Below are 19,550 nucleotides of genomic sequence, written 5' to 3'. Positions count from 1 at the left end.
CATGGTTTGAAGAGCTAAAAAGCCAGCCTAAAAAAATTACATTATTGCAGCCCTGGAACAGATTGCCTAGGGAAGGTGTGAAGTTACTATCATTAGAGATCTTTTAGTATGAGTTTTGCCAGCATCTATTTGTGCTTTGATTCCATCTTGCATAAGGAGAGGGCCCAGGGAGGCTCCTCAGGTCCCTCCCTCTCTCCAGCTCCACTTTTTCACTCGGTGCCATGGAATGCAGGAGAGAAGTCAGAGGAAGTGCAATGGGATTTTTATTCATAGCAAATAATACTTATGAAAATAGAATGCAGGAGGCCAATCTATCACCTCTGTGATTTGACTACGAAACCACAATACTTCAAAGCACATAATCCCTTCCCTCATGACCCGGTAATGCGTTCAGGAAAAACTGCAAGAGCCAGAGATTTATTCCACTTCCAAGCCGTGTAGTTCGTTGTACCAACCAACCAAAGCACAATATATATTAGAATTAAACCCTGTCCACCTCTTCAGAACACACTCCAGGAAATTCATATCAAATCTGTCTGCTGCAGTTAGTTTTTGTGACAGAACCATTACAGAGAAATAAAGTGTCACTGGTGAGAGGGATGTCAAGCTGCTTTGAATTGGCTAAACAGCATCTGATGTCCTCAAGGATTAGAGTGCATTCTGACCCTGCCCTGCCAATCTGTTTAGCTCCTGACGCTTCACCATATGGGGTCAGAGCAGGGATTTCTCCTCAATGCTAAATGACCTAGAAAAGCCCGTGGCGTTCGCGTGGCAAACACCGCCGGCGTCGCCAAGGCTTCGGCACGCAGCAAAAATCTTCAGCAGATGTGTTTGGATGGAGCCTCTTTGCACCGCTAAATGTGGCTGCTCCCATCCCTTCGGGGCCAGGAAAACCAAACAAACACCTGCTGGGGTGGGTTCCACGTGCAGGTGGAATTTCTGGTGACAAATCCGCGTCTCTGATATGAGGAAACGCTCACAGCGTCTCTGGTGTCACCCTGGGACTGGGACAGGTCATTTGTCACTGGTCGTGGCATTTCATGGAAATCAGCGTGGCTTGGGAGGCTAACAATGCTCCTGGGGGAAATGAGGAGGAGGTGATAAAAATGAAAAACCCCTGTTGAAGCTGAAGAAGAGCATTCTGAGCAAATAGCACACTGAGGTGGGCAGTGTGAGTAAAGAAAAGTGTTTTCTTGTCATGTGGTTTAGCCAAGCAAACAGCAAGATCCGTATTCCATCATTCCAAGTCAACAAATTATTGGGTATTTTTTTTTCAAACTATTTTATTTTATTTTATTTTTATTTTTTTTTATTTATTATTACATATTATTTATTATATATATTTATATATTTTAGATAAATTAATAATATAAATAATATATAAATTATATATATAAAATATATATTTATATATTATTTATATATTTATTATATATAAATTTATATTTATTTATATATTTATAAATGCATATTTATAAATTTATAAATATATTTATAACTAAATATATATTTATTATATAGTTATTATTGATATATTATATATTATTATATTTTATTTATTTTTATTTTTATTTAATTTTATTTATTTATTTATTTATTTATTTATTTATTTATTATTTATTTATTCAAACTATTTTTTGGGTATTTTTTTGCAAACTCTGCTATTACATTACAAAATTTATATCACTGAAGACATGGAAAAAAAAGCATGCTAATCTGAGCAAAAAGAGATGTTAAGTTTTAAGTTTGCCAAATGAGTAGATGCAAAGAAACTGGAACAATGTAGGAGCAAAGATGATCTCAATAAAGATGTATTAATGCATTCTTTAAACTTTCAAAAGTTGTGGTTTCAATGGGAGTACCAATCTAAAAATATCCAGGGCTGCAGAACCATACATAAACAATGAACAGAAGGAGCTTGGAACGCTGGAAGGTTTTATCAAGAATTTATTTCCCTTTTTCCATAAGATAAATTGGTCTGTGCTCATGACGAACATTCATAAATGCAGAGTTTAAACCAAGAGAAACAACACAATCAAACATTCCCTTCCTTACCAACAAATGACAATGTTACTGCAACAAAACACCACTGAACTCCACATAAAAAACTCTCTTCTGGGGTATATGTGTGCTTTAATCTCAAACACGAACATGGGAGCTGTGGAAAATGGGAAAGCAGGGAAGAGGAATGGGGGGAGAAGGAAAGCAGGGGAACTGGTGGCAGATCAAGAGGTTAAACATCTCCAGCAGCTCTCTCCCACTGCAGCATGCTGGACCACCTCAAATGAGCAGAAATGGCTCGAAAGAATGAAAAGGAGTCAGGAATACACATCCAGGAAGGCGATTTTGGAGTGTTTGCAGCACTCTCAGAGGGGTTTTGGGGTGTTTGCAGTGCTGTCAGAGGGGTTTTGGGGTGTTTGCAGTGCTGTCAGAGGGGTTTTGGGGTGTTTGCAGTGCTGTCAGAGGGGTTTTGGGGTGTTTGCAGCACTGTCAGAGGGGTTTTGGGGTGCTTGCAGTGCTGTCAGAGGGTTTTGGGGTGTTTGCAGCGCTGTCAGAGGGTTTTGGGGTGTTTGCAGTGCTGTCAGAGGGGTTTTGGAGTGTTTGCAGCGCTGTCAGAGGGGTTTTGGGTTGCTTGCAGCACTGTCAGAGGGGTTTTGGGGTGTTTGCAGCACTGTCAGAGGGGTTTTGGGGTGCTTGCAGTGCTGTCAGAGGGGTTTTGGGGTGCTTGCAGTGCTGTCAGAGGGGTTTTGGGGTGTTTGCAGCGCTGTCAGAGGGGTTTTGGGGTGTTTGCTGTGCTGTCAGAGGGGTTTTGGGGTGTTTGTAGCACTGTCAGAGGGGTTTTGGGGTGTTTGTAGCACTGTCAGAGGGGTTTGGGGTGTTTGTAGCACTGTCAGAGGGGTTTTGGGGTGTTTGCTGTGCTGTCAGAGGGGTTTTGGGGTGTTTGCAGCACTGTCAGAGGGGTTTTGGGGTGTTTGCAGTGTTGTCAGAGGGGTTTTGGGGTGCTTGCAGTGCTGTCAGAGGGGTTTTGGGGTGTTTGCAGTGCTGTCAGAGGGGTTTTGGGGTGTTTGCAGCACTGTCAGAGGGGTTTGGGGTGTTTGCAGCACTGTCAGAGGGGTTTTGGGGTGTTTGCAGCACTGTCAGAGGGGTTTTGGGGTGCTTGCAGCACTGTCAGAGGGGTTTTGGGGTGTTTGCAGCGCTGTCAGAGGGGTTTTGGGGTGCTTGCAGTGCTGTCAGAGGGGTTTTGGGGTGTTTGCAGCGCTGTCAGAGGGGTTTTGGGGTGCTTGCAGCAATGTCAGAGGGGTTTTGGGGGGTTTGCAGCACTGTCAGAGGGGTTTTGGGGGGTTTGCAGCGTTGTCAGAGGGGTTTTGGGGTGTTTGCAGCAATGTCAGAGGGGTTTTGGAGTGTTTGCAGCACTGTCAGAGGCAGCAGTGCCAGAATGGAGGGGCTGGAATTTGATTTTACTGACAGTGCTGAGCTCGGGGCAGGGACCAGCCCCAGGAAATGGGAACACTGCCCGTGCTGGGGGTAATAATTGGAATTGTGATTGCCACTGGCACTGCCTGGCCCCCACACACCAAAGTGCTGCCAAACAAAGCCCAGCGAGGGCTCCTGGCGTGGGAAAACTCCAGCAGGTGAGTGAGACACTCCAGCAGGGAAAGAAATCCTCAGCACCTTCTACAGCACTGCCTATTATGCCTCTTTCTAAGAAATAATCACCTCCTTCCCTTTGTCTTCATTCTTACATTTTCCCTGCCCCTCCTACATCAAAAGTATAATACAATTGCATTTATTTCCTGATTTACAAAGTTGTTTTTCTGCACATTCACTGAGCCTCACCATCAAGCCATTATTTATCATCCATGAGTTTCCTTCCCCACCTTTTCTTTCTTTCTTTTTTTTTCCTTTGCTTAAGGGAAAGGTTGACTAGAAAACAAGAATTCAAGGTAATGAGAAACAAAGAGCTGGATAGCTTAGAAATGTTTTGCAAAAAACATCTTACAGCCCACACAAACAGACTGCAAATCTTGCAGATAAGGCTCTCACCTGCATTATGGCAGACTCGTGTTGGTATTATTATTATTATTATTATTATTATTAATAATAATATTAATGTTCATATTAATAGTATTAATATTATTGTTAATATTATTAATATTATTATTTATAATTATTATTATAATATATTAATATAATAATAGTAATAGTAATAATAGCAATAATAATAATAATAATAATGATAATAATAATAATAATAATAATAATAGTTATTATTATTCACCAGGAATGCAAGAACAGCCACACTGACCAATTTAGCTCAGTGCCTCCCCACTGGCAAAGCCACATATTTGATGTCTTCACCTGTGAGACAACAAGCTGCAGCTCAGAACCTTCTTAAATATTTCTGTGCCTGACAGACTGCAGTGGCTTCTTTTGCTTCCAAGAATTAATACAGTTCTCTCTGAATCTGTGGAAACTCTTCACATCCAGAGCCTCCTGTGGCAAGGGGCTCCAAAGCTTTTACTGAAAAGACCACCCAAGTGAGTCTCTTCTCCAGCTGATTATTTCCAGTGGAGGGATAAATACCTGCCCAGGCTCTCTGAGCTCTCCTTGGTGGGCCTGAAGACTGAAGCTGAAGAGCTCTCGTTCTCTTTAGGAAGCATCCCACTTCTGGTAATTACTGACACTTTCCCTGGGGCCCAGCATGAGAGCTGAGATTTGGTCCAGTGATTAAAGCACTTAAGACCTGGAAGGATCTAATAACCGGCATTTTTCCCACAGAAAATGTGTTTTTCTGAACAATTCTCATCGATGTGCTGGGACAGAGCAATGACCTTGTCCTCATCTTGAAGGAAATTCCACTTTAAAGTCCATTTCCTTCAGAGGCTACGAGGTGTCCCTAGAGATGGGAATGCCAAGACACACCTCGGAGAGCAGGAGCTGCAGGATATTCCTGGACAGTCACTTCTTTATCCTCAAAACACAGACTAATCCCTGCACAGAACCAGCACACCTCTGGGGACTGTCTACCAGGAGAGAAGATATCTGAGAACGTTTATGGGATCAGCAATAAATGCACCAAAAGCTGTGAAATCACCACAACTCCTGGATTGTTTGGTTCCTTTGAGCCAGGGGCCAGGCTGATCTCACAGCACCTGCAGCTCTCCACAGTCTGCATCCCTTCTGTGCTCAGCAGTTGACCCCTCTCTGAGAAAAGAGAAATCTGATACAATTCTGAGTTTATTGCTTAGGGACAGGATCAAGACAAGGATATCAAAGTCCTGTGAAGGCTGGAGCTGTCAGGGTGGTATCAACAATTGAGGGAGGGAGACCTGCAGCCTTTAGGGTCACTTGGAACAGAACAAATGAGAAAAGCACTCACAATGCTGTCACAAAACCTCTTTGGCTCCATTTTCCTGCTTACTCCAAACACAGGAGTGTTCAATCTCTACCCATCATTCATTTAACAATGATGAACAGGACAATTTAAATTCCATTCTATTACGTTATAGACCAAAATCCACAGTTTTTGTAAACCTCATTTCTTCAGTCCCATAATTCCAGAAAAAAAAAAATAAAAATCAGCAAGCACAAATGGCATTTTAAACAGCAATACTCACTGAGAGTATAGACAAACAAGTCAGCACCTATTACACTGACAGGAGCTCAAATTGGTTGGAGCTTTGACAAAAATCCGTCTAGACCTTTTCTTAAAAACAGGCACATCTAAAAAGATCAGAACAGCTTTTAAGCTCAAATGCCAGGTTTTTTGAAAATGCGCAACAGAACAAATAATTTTTGGTATGGGGAGAATTAAAAATGACTGAGAGAGATCAGAAATAAAGGAGATTTGTAAACAACCATCTTCCTCTTGCATCCTTGCAGGGTTTTCCCTTATTCCCAGGCTTGCTCTCAATCAAGCTGTTCTTCAGGGCTTGCAGAATTATCACATGCTCTGGTGTATCTCGAGGAGAAATGTTTCATCTGCTTCCTCAGCACTCTCAGCCCCTGCACTGGAGGTTTCCTGCACTCTTTTATTCCTGCCTCAGCTCACACAACAGGAATTTATTTCCTCTTGACTCTGTCCATGAGAAGGAGCAGCCTCGTGCCCTGGGGCTCCATCCCACCCTGCACCAGGACAAAGCAAAGGGGGGATTTGTCTCTCACAGCCTTTTCAAGAATGCTGCAACATGCAAAGGAGCAAAACACGCTGTGATAATTGCACTGTACATCTCTTCCTGCAGAAATTCTGCTGGCAAGTTTCTACAGCACAATAACACCACAGGATGACAGGATTTGCTCCTGAAACTGTTCTAGAAACTGGTACATTAGTCAGGAGAAGAGCTCAGATCAGCTGAGCAGAAGGCCACAGAGACTGGGTGCCAAAAGGCAGAACTTAAAAAAAAATTGGATAAAATCTCTGCTATGTGAGTAATCCATATTTTATGACTGATGGGCTGTAAAAGATGAGACAGCCAAAGGAGGCTGGAGACTGTCACTGAGCTGGTGACACAAGGGGCTCTCTCTTTAAGGCACCCTCTCCCTGTAACCAGAGCAGAACTTTTGCCCAAATTCCCTTTGTTTGCTCCATTTACTCACAGTAGAACTAAGCAGGGAGTCCACCTCCACCTGTAGGTACCTCACAGCATTTAACACAGACAGAAACTCACTTAGAAACAATCACCATACTTTCCATGGAAGAAATCATTCTTTTTTCAAATAGTAATTTTTTTTCCTCAGCATTCTTATGATTTAGCTTATTTTGTTTTCAACCAATGATTAGCTAAGATTTTTTTTTCCCCTCTAAATTCTCCTTCCATCCATCCCAGCTTTGATAAAATTGAAATTTGTGAGGACATTTTCCAGAAATATCTAGTAGAAACTATTAAAAGAGGGGCAGATAATATTAGACTTCATTGGCAGGCTACCAGGAAGAAAAAAAAATCCATCCAGAATGTTGTTATCTCAACTACTGTGAACAGAACTGGTCTCAAGTCAAATGACCTTCACAGATGTCCCTTTCCTCACTCTGAAACACTCCATTATTCTGTGTAACAACATCTGCTGACGGAGACCTGGGCTGGACCCCTGAGCTCAGGGTGGCAGAGGAGAGCTCCTCACGTCACCTCGGAGCCACACTCGGAGCTTGGAGCGCTGTCAAGCCCTCCTGTCAGATCCTTTCAGAAATTGAGGAGTTTTAAAGGTGGAGCTGCTCTCTGGGAGGAGATGCTGCAGGTGCAGGCTCTGCATTGGAGACCCTTCCCCTGCCTCTGTGCAAACATTTCCCTGCGCTTGTTTTTCAAGTGGCGTCTCAGAGTGGAGGAGATTCTCCCTGGAGTGCATTTTCCTTCTTTGCCATCACTCTCCTCTATACAAACAACAGATTGCTTTGCTGCTGCCCTTTAAATTTAGAGAATAAAAATCCCACAGTGCAGCTGCCTGCTGCTGGGGGAGGGCTGTTCTTCCACAAACTGGGAAGCCAAAGAAGCCCAGCCTCGCTCGCTGGCCCTCTGCAGAGGGAGCAGACCTGGGATTCTCCCCCTGGGAGGATGCTCCAGGTCTGACTCAGAATTGCTGGGAGATCATCCCAAACACACCTGAGCTGCTCTGCAGCTCCTTCCTGGACTGTTTCTAACCCCAGCACAGTGATAATGTTGGATAATTGTCTACAGGGACTAAGGATTACTGGGGTTGAGCCTCCTGTAGGATTGCACTTTAGGAAAGGTGGGGTTTGTTTTTTTTTTTTGGATGCTGGGTTTTGCATAAACCACTAATCCCATAAAATCACAGTGCAATACTGAAAGATTCAATTGTCTCCACAAGTTCCAACTATTTCACTGCCAATATATTTCTGCGAGGGCTCCTCAGAAGCACTGAGCAGGCTGCCAAAAGGAGCTGCAAATTTGACAGGAAGGAGACCCTCCAGGAAGACTCAAATCCCCAAAAGGAGGGAAAAAGCCGTTTCATTTGGCAATTATTTTCCTCTGGTTCTAAAACCGGTGTCTTCCTGCTTTTCAGAGAATTTTTCATGATGCCTTTCTTCTCTAGAAGTCAATGGCTTAGTCAATTTTCAATTTCAACGGCCTTAACAGCCATTGACTTTTTTAAAAAAACAAAGGCTTATTTAAACCTCTGGCTATGATTCCTCCAGCTGCTAAAGCCGTGGTCAGCAGCCTCCACCACTAAAATAGCTCCTCTGCCTCCTCACCCTCTCACCACCAGCCATCACAAGTCTGCCAACCCTGATATCTTCTTTTGCCTCTCTGTTCTCACGGAAATGTTGGGTCAGGGAGTTAAAAAATATAAGAATTTTCTTTTTTTATCCTCGGTCGTTGTGTTCCTCTGGGATTTAAGGGACATTAGCCACGAGCTCTGCTTTCACTGCAGAGAAAGGGAGAAGGCAAACATCAGAGCTGGATAAAGTGATGGAATAAAAGCCAGTAAAGTGCTTTGATGACAAAGGTTATGCAAGCGTGAAGGAACACTCTTACACTGCTCATCAGTGGGGAGAAAGGGACTTTGAAGCACAATTTAATGGCTGAAAAAAGCCAGGAACTGACCAAAAGTTGGGGTTTGGGTAGGAGGAGCAGCAGGGACAGAACACACAGCAGCACCGTGAATCACCTGGGATTATTCTGATGTGAATAAAGGAGCTGGTGAAACACCAGACCTCTAAAACCACGAAATTGTCATGGCCTCTAAAACCACAGAATTGTCATTTCCAAACCTCAGGCAAAGCTGGCTGCACCAGAACCCTCCTCTCCAGGGGCACTGAAAATCAGATAACACCTGCCAGAGTAGAGGAGTCAAGACAAAACCAAATAGAACACTGTAAGCATCAAAATAAATATCAAAATAAATATAAAAATAAATATAAAAATAAATATCAAAATAAATATCAAAAATTGGCACTAAGGTATTTTTTAAAACACTTAAAATTCACAAATTTATCCCGCTGTACTGCTCCAAAGAGAAACAGAGAGCAAGACAAATAATGTAAAATAAAATTGGATATCTCAGTATATATTTTATTAAATGCTTTTATTTTATTAAATCATATTTTATTAAAAACAGAAAATCCCTGTTTCTTGATAAAACCAGGAATATCCAGGTCTGTTTAGTCTGGGGTGTGACACCAGGCCAGGGCTCTGTCACTGACTGCAAGTGAAATCCTTCCCCCACTTAATGACCTCGGGAAACAGGAGATGGAAAATATCATGTGGAGACCATTAAATCAACCACAATTTGCTTACTTAGCAACACTTCAGCAATTAAAAGTTTGGAATATATGTAGGTGCATATAAAAAAAAAATAATGGGAGAAAAAGGACTTTTAAATCACCCATAAATTTCAGTCTTTCCTCCCATTTTCCACAACCTGATTTATAAATCTAATATTTAAATTTCAAGCAACTTGCCACAAAAAGGAAAAAGAACATGGAAAAAAAGGAGGGAAAAATATGGCAAGGCAACCAAGCAGAGGTTGTTAAAACAATTTTGGTTTCCTACATTTTTTGCTTCCTATAACTTTATGGTTACAGTAGATTTTTCTGTCATACAGAAGCCTTGTTTCTAGAAATAATGGACTTTCTCAAGAAAAATTGCCTTTATTCTTAAAATTCTGTAAAAATCAAATGCAAAATATATCAAGTTCTCTTCCAAATTATGCCTTGAAATAATTTTGATGTATTTTAATAAATTTTTAAGTAATGTTTACTTCTGAAATGCAGCAATGTTTTATGACATTTCTTTGATCTATACTGAATTTTATCTATTTTTATGGTACTATAGAATGCACCTCATTCATATATTGACATCTTTTGATGTACTGAAGTCTTCATATAATTTTTGTTCCACATCATATTTTTTTTAAAAAAAAGGGTAAAAAAACATATGGAGAATATTTATATACTGCATGCAGCAGATCACAAGTAAATTCAGTCAGTTTTTCATGAATAATAGAGAACAGAATCCTGACTGAAAGCAGCTGCATGAACCTAAACCCAGCAGCACTCAGAGCAGTAACTGGGCTCTGACCCAGCAGGTTCAGGCTGTGTGTGAATTCTCCTGGAATTCCATGGCATCCAGAACCATGGAATGGCTTGGAAAGGAGCTTAAAACTCATCCAGTGCCACCCCAGCCATGGCAGGGACAGCTCCCACCATCCCAGGAGCTCCCAGCCCCAATGTCCAGCCTGGCCTTGGGCACTGCCAGGGATCCAGGGACAGCCCCAGCTGTGCCAGGGTCTCCCCACCCTGCCAGGGGACAATTCCTGCCCAAAATCCCATCCAGCCCTGACCTCTGGCAGTCTAAAGCCACTGGACTTCAAAGTTTTGCATGCAGACAAACACAACACCCGTTTGTTCCCTCTTTGTGCAGTGGTGTTTCCATTCCTCCTCTCAAGGAAAGAGGGAGAAAACCCTGGGTGGCTCCAAGAGACCTGGGAGAGCATCAGTGACAGAGGGACAGGAGTGACAATCCCTGTGCTCTGGGACAGGAGTGACAATCCCTGTGCTCAGGGACAGGAATCTGTTCAATCCCTGTGCTCTGGGACAGGAATCTGTTCAATCCCAATGCTCTGGGACAGGAATCTGTTCAATCCCTGTGCTCTGGGACAGGAATCTGTTCAATCCCAATGCTCTGGGACAGGAATCTGTTCAATGCCTGTGCTCTGGGACAGGAATCTGTTCAATCCCTGTGCTCTGGGACAGGAATCTGTTCAATCCCTGTGCTCTGGGACAGGAATCTGTTCAATCCCTGTGCTCTGGGACAGGAATCTGTTCAATCCCAATGCTCTGGGACAGGAATCTGTTCAATCCCTGTGCTCTGGGACAGGATTGGCAATCCCAATGCTCTGGGACAGGATTCTGTTCAATCCCTGTGCTCTGGGACAGAATTCTGTTCAATCCCTGTGCTCTGGGACAGGAATCTGTTCAATCCCAATGCTCTGGGACAGGAATCAGTTCAATCCCTGTGCTCTGGGACAGGAATCTGTTCAATCCCAATGCTCTGGGACAGGAATCAGTTCAATCCCTGTGCCCTGGGACAGGAATCTGTTCAATCCCTGTGCTCAGGGACAGGAATCTGTTCAATCCCTGTGCTCTGGGACAGGATTGACAATCCCTGTGCTCTGGGACAGGAATCTGTTCAATCCCTGTGCTCTGGGACAGGACTGACAATCCCTGTGCTCTGGGACAGGAATCTGTTCAATCCCTGTGCTCTGGGACAGGACTGACAATCCCTGTGCTCTGGGACAGGAATCTGTTCAATCCCTGTGCTCTGGGACAGGACTGACAATCCCTGTGCCCTGGGACAGGAATCTGTTCAATCCCTGTGCCCTGGGACAGGAATCTGTTCAATGCCTGTGCTCTGGGACAGGAATCTGTTCAATCCCTGTGCTCAGGGACAGGAATCTGTTCAATCCCTGTGCCCTGGGACAGGAATCTGTTCAATCCCTGTGCTCAGGGACAGGAATCTGTTCAATCCCTGTGCTCAGGGACAGGAATCTGTTCAATCCCTGTGCTCAGGGACAGGAATCTGTTCAATCCCTGTGCTCAGGGACAGGAATCTGTTCAATCCCTGTGCTCTGGGACAGGACTGACAATCCCTGTGCTCTGGGACAGGAATCTGTTCAATCCCTGTGCCCTGGGACAGGACTGACAATCCCTGTGCTCTGGGACAGGAATCTGTTCAATCCCTGTGCTCTGGGACAGGAATCTGTTCAATCCCTGTGCTCTGGGACAGGAATCTGTTCAATCCCTGTGCTCTGGGACAGGAATCTGTTCAATCCCTGTGCTCTGGGACAGGAATCTCTTCAATCCCTGTGCTCTGGGACAGGACTGACTCTGTTCAGTGTCTGTGCTCTCGCTGCCCCGTGTTTACCTGGCAGGTAAATCCTGCCCAAAGCTCAGCAGTGCTCCCAAGGTGTCCATCCCTTCCCAGACCACCAGCCCTGCACCCTCAAAGCAGCCAGCTGAGCTGCTGGCTCACAAAGGAATCATCTGTTGTAAAGATTTCAGCTGGCAAAGGGGATTAAAGAGAATCCTGGCAGTGTCTGCTCAGTGGGGTGGGCAGGGGATGGACCCTGGGCAGCTGCAGCCATCGGAAACAAACCACAGCTTTGGGGGAATCCCAAACCAGCGCGCTGGAAACACCCAGGACGCTGTGGGAAAATGGGATCCGGATGCCAGAGCATCCCAAGGGAGGAAAGCAGCTGTGAAGGCTCAAAGGGAGAAGGATTTGGCACCAAGAGAGATGCACAAGGCTGGACACAGCAGTGGGGGCAGCCCAGTGTCCCCAGCATGGAAGGAACAGGGACTTGCAGAGTCCCAGAAGAGCAGGAGCGTGGATCCATGGAGAGAACACAGACTTTGAGAGAGGAGAGTTGGCACCAGAGTGGAGAAAAGAACAGCACAGAGCTGGAAATGTTATCAAGCACATGCACTTACACAAAATTCTACATATCATACATCATTGCACATCTTAAAAGAACACAAGTTCCACAGGTTTTATAATCACTCCTATGATGTGATCTTATTTTCAATTGTATTACAAAAATCTGCTGCTTCTCCTCCTCCTCCCCTTTCTTGGTTAAACAATTAGTTGCCATGGAAACCAATATATTTCTGTATGGACACCAAGTTGTGGCACCAACGTGAATGTGAATTTCTTCTCTTTCTATAGATGGGGACAGTGGTGACCATGGAACAGACTTCATGTGGGAAACAGCTTCACAGCAAAGAATATTAAATTAATATTTAATATATTAAATATAATAAATTAAATTAAATGAAATTAAAAATGAAATTAAATGGAATTAAATAAAATGAATTATTAATTAAATTAAATTAAATAATTTGTGACAACAAATAATATTAAATTTGGATAATGTTGCAATGCAGTGCAAGTAACAGAATAAGAAAAGAACTTATTTAACTTATTTTAATGGAAATTGGCTTAGATTATATACTGAGCAAGTAATTAATATTCCTCAATTTACAGCTAATTTAGCAGTCCCATCACTTTTCAAAAGGCACTCAGGATCATCTCCACAAAGGAGAAATCAGGTATGTCTTGGACCTCAAATAACAACAAGGCATGTGGGGTTCTTTTCCCCAAATTTCGATTATTTTGTTGAAATTTCACCTGGCTGGTGAAAAGGACAGAAATGGCTCTCAGGAATGGGGGTGCAGCCCCTCTGACACCAACATTCCCCTGCCAGGGGTTCCCAGGGATAAAGGCTGGATTTGGGGAGCAGCTCCAGAGCCATCCCAGCCCTGGGCCACAGCAGAAACCTGGAACCTGCTCCAGCTGCACATCCAGCCAGACACAGCCAAACCAGAGCAGTTATTATTGCTGCCATTATTTCAACATGAAAAGGAATGTCAGAGGATGAAACTGTGACTGAAAGCTGCTCTAAGGCTGGGAACACTACCCTGCATTTTCAGAACCAGAACTGCATAAATACAGTGCTTAATCTACTCTTTTTATTTTTATTTTTATTTTTGGCAAGGGAAAGGAGAGGTAGTGATTTAAAAAGATATAAAATAATGTGGAAAAGATGAATAATCACGTTTTGGATGAATTTTGCATAAGATCACTTTAAAATATTTACAAGCTCACAATTTTTGAGCAGTTTTCTCAGTCTCACCATTCCTATCTCCCAAATACTTTGTTTCAGATTAGCTGGAATTATCAATTCATTTAGAGTGCTTTTCCTGCAGGGTATAGAAATGGATAAATGGGGAAGAGCAGAAGGAAAAAGGAAGTCAACAAGAAATTTTTTTAAAAAAGCAAAAGTCCTGCTTCTTCAGCATATTTCTTCAGAATCTAAGAAAGTGAATTTCTCTAAAGCAGCTAAAGACAGGAGAAATTGTGTCATAACCCACAGCGATAGAATCTAAATCTGTGCAAAGATTGGACATTCCAATTAAAATCTCATGAGGGTTTTTTGGGTTTTTTGACACCCACACCCTCTTATTGCTGCCATTTCTTTTCTGAAAGGGAGAGCCACAAGGCAGGTGGAGGAGGCTGCAGACAGCTGGAGCAGCCCTTGGAAAGAGACACCTGGAAATTGAACATGGAATGTGGCAGGAGTGTGCCAGCCTGCCAGCACAGGAGTACCACAGGGAAACACTAATAAATGGAATATCCACAGCTGGACTTCACCTTAAACCCCAGCAAGAAATTCTCTAACTCAGACTGCCAGGGCAGTTGGGAAATGTTAATTATTTTATGTTGTTATTATCCAGTAATTATTCAATTATTAATGGTGCAAAACGTGTGGCTTCGTGCACATTGAAAGCCAACAGAAATGAACAGGAATTGTTTTGCTAAGGCAGTGGACACATCTCTGTCCATCCAGACAAATCCATAATTAAGCTTTCAAATCAAGACTGATTTTTGTGGCACTCTACATTGTATTTCTGACTCCTTCAACAGCCAACCAAGAGTTCAGGAAGAAGATTAAATGTGTAAGCCAGCACTACACACATGGACTGAGGCTGCAAAAACAGAAGCACTCACATACCAGCAGCTCATCAGCTTTTGTTCCTTTGCACAAAGTTCCCAGCACTTGGCTGAAGCTCATTTTGACTTTTGCATCTGTCACATTTCAGGAGGGAGAAATAATTTCAGCTCCTCCCTCCACCCTTCGGTTGCACTCACAGAATGACTGCGCTGAAACTGGGGTGAACGGTTAATGAGACAATAACATCACAAAAACATCACAATAACATCATGTAAACATCATAATAACATCACAAAAACTTAATGAAAACATCATAATAACATCACAGTAACATCACAATAACATCACAATAACATCACAAAAACATCACAAAAACACCACAAAAACATCACAAAAACACCACAAAAACATCATAAAAACACCACAATAACATCACAAAAACATCATAATAACATCACAGTAACATCACAAAAACATCACAATAACATCACAAAAACACCACAATAACATCACAGTAACATCACAAAACCACCACAATAACATCATGTAAACATCATAATAACATCACAAAAACATAATGAAAACATCATAATAACATCACAGTAACATCACAATAGCATCACAAAAACATCACAAAAACATCACGAAAACACCACAAAAACATCAAAAAACATCACAAAAAAATCACAAAAAATCACAAAAAATCACAAAAACATCACAAAAATATCACAAAAAATCACAAAACCATCACAAAAACACCACAAAAACACCACAAAACCATCACAATAACACCACAGTAACATCCCAGGCTGCCCCCTCCCGTGCCCTGCTGTCTGGACAGACCTGCAGCCCAACAGAGTAAAGATCTACAGAGACACGACAGAAATACCTCCAGCAATTCACCAGGTGCTGTCTCTAGCTGTTGTCAGAAGGGCATTTTAAATATTTTTGCCTCCTTTTCTCAGGAAAGACAGCTGCCACAATGGCACTGTGATGTGCAAATTGGCGCTTTGAGCAGCCACAGCTCTGAGGGATGTCAGTCATACCTGGGAACTTTGGAGCTGATTGACCAATTACAACCACTATGACAAAACCTGCAGCTTGGCAGAATGCTGAATTCCTGACTGGGAGGGTGCAGGGGACAGGGAATCAGCAGATAGAGATAGAATATCAAAATTAGTGCATCTTCCTACAGCAAGGGCTTCTGGGTCAGCTCCATAGTTCTCCCTTCAACAAATAATTAACCAGAATTAATTATGGTGCTTGTTATCTATTTTTCAGCTAGAACATGGGAAGGGTTTAAAAAGGCAGTGGAAGAAGGGGCAATTGGAGGTGGGAGGAAATGGATGAGCTTGTTAACACTTCAGGAGAGCTCCAAAAATACGGAATGTGGTGCTGAAGAGACTAGCAGAAAAACTGCAGGAAGCCCAGGTCCATTAGGCACAAATCAATTTTTGTAATCATCTTGCCTGCCAAGCACTCCAAGATGCTCGAGAGCAAGTTTCTCCTCAAAGAAACCATGCTAAAAACAGTCTTTTCAAAACTCAGCTGTGGGATGAAGATGTGCTGAGGAAAGGTGCCATCATTACCTGTCCCACGCTTCAGATCCCCATCCCCTGCCCCTCAGCTCCGTGCTCTGCTGCCCACCAGGAGGGTGAGGGACCGGGGGAAATGGGCAGCACAGCAATTTTTGCCCTCAGGAATTATTGTAATAAAGGGAGGAAATGTGCAGGGCTTTTGAAATTCACAGTGTTGTACAAAGAGGGAATGGGGCAGGGACAGGAACAGATCCAGGCTCAGCAGCCAGAACAGAGCCGGGGATTGCAGAGGCTGAAAAGCCAATCCACAAACGAGAATGAATTCCTGAGCATCCCCTCTTCCCCCAGCCCTTGTTTCTTGTCAATCACTTTGTGTTCCACTGCAGAAGGAAACACCAATGGCAATGAGAAGGTGTTTGGGGAGGCAGAGCAGGAGCAATGGGATAACACCTTGCTGATCCAGGGGCTGAGTTATCCCAGAGATTCCTTCCAGAAGAGCTGGACCCTGCCTGGGCGCGCTGGGGAAGCGCAGAGCGGTGCTGAGGTTGGGAAGGGAGCACTCTGGGGCAGGTGCAGTGCCAGGGGGACACTGGTGTGATGATGATGATGATCAGATGAGGGGGACCATCCCTGGCAATGCTGCTGCTGGGAGAAGAACGGGTCAGAACCCTGGCCAGGTGGGTGAATGGTGCTCCTGTGCTTGGCCTCAGCTCCCAGCAGCTCTTCCAGCTCACAAAGGAAACAAAACAGCCCATCCAGTGCTCTCTCCACCAAAAAAAACCCCAAATCCAGGAAATGGAAAGGTAAGAGCTGACCTCACACCCTGTGCCTGGGGCTCTGTACTGTCCTCCTTCTGAGTCTGTGTGGGAGCTCCTTCCCCAGCCTCTGGTCTCTGAAAATCCTCTGATATTCCACAAGTGGCACTGGAGCAGTGACACTCCCTGCAGTGGCTCCAGTTCCATGGAATGGAATGAGCTGGGTCACCATTTCCCATGGAATGGGTTGAGCTGGGTCACCATTTCCCATGGAATGGATTGATCTGGGTTACCATTTCCCAGGGAATGGATTGAGCTGGGTTACCATTTCCCAGGGAATGGATTGAGCTGGGTTACCATTTCCCATGGAATGGGTTGATCTGGGTTACCATTTCCCATGGAATGGGTTGATCTCAGTTACCATTTCCCATGGAATGGGTTGATCTCAGTTACCATTTCCCATGGAATGGATTGATCTCAGTTACCATTTCATTTCCCATGGAATGGATTGATCTGGGTTACCATTTCCCATGGAATGGATTGATCTGGGTTACCATTTCCCAGGGAATGGATTGATCTGGGTTACCATTTCCCAGGGAATGGATTGAGCTGGGTTACCATTTCCCAGGGAATGGGTTGATCTCAGTTACCATTTCATTTCCCATGGAATGGGTTGATCTCAGTTACCATTTCATTTCCCATGGAATGGTTTGATCTGGGTTTCCATTTCCCATGGAATGGTTTGATCTGGGTTACCATTTCATTTCCCATGGAATGGATTGATCTGGGTTACCATTTCCCATGGAATGGGTTGATCTGGGTTTCCAGGAGCTCTGTGGGGCACATTCCCTCAGCAGGAATTGAGGTCAAGCACAGCTCTTCAAGACTGTTCAAGTACTTGTGTGTGAAATATTTATCCGTGGGTGAGGCATGCATTTTGACACAAAGAGTTCCAGACACAGGCAAATATCTATGATCTGCCATCTTTAGTGGAGGAATAATAATTCCATTTCCTTTTGCACCACGGTTTGTTTGACAGCTCCAGTCTAGAATGCACAACACTGACACTGAGCCAAACTGTCAGTGACATTTCCACGTCTGAGGAATCCTGAATCTCACAGGTAAGCTGTGAAAGCTGAGAGGCAGGCAGGGAAAGTGTGAGCCTCAGAGCTACTACAGCAGACAAACTCTAAAAAAGTCACTTTGTGTGACCTCTGCTTTCTTGTAACTGGGGGCAGCTCAAAGCTGGGAAAATGGGGAAGGAATGAAAATCCACAGAACTTTTTGCAGACAGAAGAAACATGTGCTCTACAAAGGAAAAAATAATTACTCATACGTGATAGACTAGATGAGCCAGACATCATTTAAAGTGAAATATACCCTTTAAATCTAGATAAAGAACGCATGAAATACATTCATGTTTTCATTTTTCCACACTGTTGAGCAGGCAAAAAGGAACATATTGCAATTTTGAATTTGCTCAGTTGATTCTTCTTTTGTCCTGATAGGAAAGGAGAAATATATGGGAGCTTTCTTAGGGTCAGAAGAAGAACTGAGACCTACTGACTTTTGTAATTACAACTTATTGATTTGAGGTGTTTATATCCCGGCAGCACATTTAATGCAGTTAACGTTTACACAGTCATACAATCTCATTTAGATGACACTCACACTCCTCACATCCTCTGCTTCTCAAAAGAGAAAGAAACAAAGATCTCTGAGGTTAATGCAGAAACTGGAACACTGGGAAATTTCTAGAGCACAAGACAAATTTTAGCACCTCAGAGGAGGTAAAAAATGTGGCTCAAGAACACCCCAGGTCTGGAAGACAAATCCATGTCCTCAGAGCTGAGTACAGCTGAAGTTCCTGCACAAAAGCACATCTTATCTGGAGCGAGCTGTTATCACCTCATTTATACAAAACCTTCCCCACACAACAGCTCCCACTATAAAAGAGGGCTAAAGACGTTTCCTGGAAGCATTAAGGACTGGAGATTCCGGACATGCATTTGTCGAGTCAATTAATCTGCTAAGAAAACAACATTTTGTGGAAAACGCAGCAAATCAGTGAGTGTCTGTCTGAAATGTTTCTTTTAAGCATCCATTTGTGCATTGTCCAACAGCGGGAGATGTGCCCAAAGGCATCAGCGTTTCACAAAAAACCCTGACATTTTTACTGGTACAGGACCTTTTTCCTATGAATAGCCAGATGATGCTCACAGAATAAGGAAAAGGTTTATTATTCTCCTATCAAATATAGAGAAATTAGGCATAAACTCACAAAACAAAGTCTTACAACGAGAAAGAATTAGAAGGAGATTTCTACCTTGAATTTTTGATCTCCTGTTGTTAAAACAGGATGATTTTTCCTAAAAGCTTTGAATAAAATCCTGACAGAGACACACCTGGTTTAAAACAAACATCAGTTCCTAGCAGTTAATTAATTAGTTAGTTAATAGTTTCTAACTGATTATTCGTGGTCTCTTTGACTGAAAGAATGAGAGGTAACAAGTGCAAATTAAGACATGTGACATTTCATCTGGACACAAGAAAATGCTTTTTCTTCTCTCTCTCTTCTTCATCTCTTTCCAGACTGGAATTCATTTTAAACCAAAATACCACCCCCATCCCAAGCTGCACTCAGTTCTTCCAAGAATTTAATATTCTTCAATAACATATGCTTCTCACTCTTCTGAAATTCACTCTGGAAGTCGAAGTTTTATCCCAAATCTTTAGGAAAATTTAGGGAGGATTTTTTAACTGGCGTTTCTCAAGGCACATAATTGGCACT

Source organism: Poecile atricapillus, chromosome 12 (genome assembly GCF_030490865.1).
Source record: "Poecile atricapillus isolate bPoeAtr1 chromosome 12, bPoeAtr1.hap1, whole genome shotgun sequence".
In the NCBI taxonomy this organism is placed as follows: domain Eukaryota; kingdom Metazoa; phylum Chordata; class Aves; order Passeriformes; family Paridae; genus Poecile; species Poecile atricapillus.
The sequence above is the reverse complement of the archived record's forward strand: the minus strand, read 5'-3'. Positions refer to the sequence as shown.